The sequence below is a fragment of the Corylus avellana genome, chromosome ca7 (genome assembly GCF_901000735.1).
Source record: "Corylus avellana chromosome ca7, CavTom2PMs-1.0".
NCBI lineage: Eukaryota > Viridiplantae > Streptophyta > Magnoliopsida > Fagales > Betulaceae > Corylus > Corylus avellana.
In genome coordinates, this window is record NC_081547.1 from 25,140,125 (window position 1) to 25,141,586 (window position 1,462).

Below are 1,462 nucleotides of genomic sequence, written 5' to 3' on the forward strand. Positions count from 1 at the left end.
GTCTATTGGTTAAGAAGGAAAAGAAAAGAACCCACTTCAAGTTCCTCAGGAAATTTGTTTTTAAATTTGTCATACCAAAGTCTCCTAAAAGCCACTGATGGGTTCTCCTCTGCTAATTTGCTTGGTGTGGGGAGTTTTGGATCTGTGTATAAAGGAATCATTGATGAGGGTCGAATGATAATTGCTGTCAAGGTGCTCAATCTTCTGCGCCGTGGAGCTTCCAAGAGCTTTCTTGCTGAGTGTGAGGTCCTCAGAAACATCAGGCATCGGAATCTTGTAAAGATACTAACAGTTTGTTCAGGTGTTGATTATCAGGGTAATGATTTCAAGGCACTAGTTTATGAATTCATGATCAATGGGAACCTTGGGGATTGGTTGCATCCGACTGCTAAAGAAGGTGAGGCGCACCAGGAGCAGAGAAATCTAAATCTTGATCAGAGATTGAATATTGCCATTGATGTTGCAAGTGCATTGGAATATCTTCATTATCATTGCCAAACACCAATTCTCCACTGTGACCTTAAGCCGAGCAATGTTCTTCTTGACGATGAAATGATTGGACATGTTGGAGACTTTGGGTTAGCAAGATTTTCTTCCGAAGATAACCATAACTCTTCAACCAGCCAGTCAAGCTCTATTGGCGTTAGAGGAACAATTGGTTATACTCCTCCAGGTGAAGACACTCTTTATAATTCCTCAATTATAATCTTTTTTTTTTTTTCTTTTTTTCTTTTAATAACATTTCTAAGTTTGAAGAGGATAAGAAAGGTCTATTATTCATTTTATTCACAAAAATTTAGCATTTTACAATTTTATTTTTAGTTTCATCCCATAGAAAGTATCATAGAATAATTCATTTCTTAGCATATAAGTGTTAATTATATAGTCATGTTACAATATGTTCAAATATTGCAGAGTATGGTATGGGAAATGAGGTCTCCTCCTATGGCGATGTATATAGTTATGGGATCCTACTACTAGAAATGTTTACTGGAAAACGACCAACAGATGACATGTTCCAAGGCACTTTAAATTTACATTATTTTGTCCAAGAAGCTTTGCCTAACCAAGTAGTCGAGATTGCAGATCCAATTCTTTTTCAGGAAAGAGAAGAAGAGATAGCGATGAATAATTCTCATAATAATAGCAGGATTAGAAGAAGCAAAATTCAAGAGTGCTTGATTTTGATGTTTGGGATTGGAGTTGCTTGTTCTGTTGAACAGCCAAGAGAACGGATGAACATGAAAGATGTTGTAACTGAGCTTCATTTGGTCAAGAAAAGGCTACTTAAAACTACAAGTAGACCATAATTTCAACAGGTAATACTGGTAGCTTAATTATTAGCTTGGTGAAGCAAATTTGATGATGATTATAACCTCATTGCATTTTTAAGATGAGACTATTTCAATTTTAAGATGAGACTATTTATGTTCTTTATTTCACTTTTGACGCCAAGGAATGA

General features: G+C 35.8%; 1 protein-coding gene across 3 annotated transcripts in view; it reads left to right on the forward strand.

Moving 5' to 3' along the window:
- Positions 1-1,462, forward strand: part of LOC132188181 (probable LRR receptor-like serine/threonine-protein kinase At3g47570) — a 50,960-nt gene that overhangs the window by 31,463 nt on the left and 18,035 nt on the right. The gene's annotated exons all lie outside the window — the stretch shown is intronic.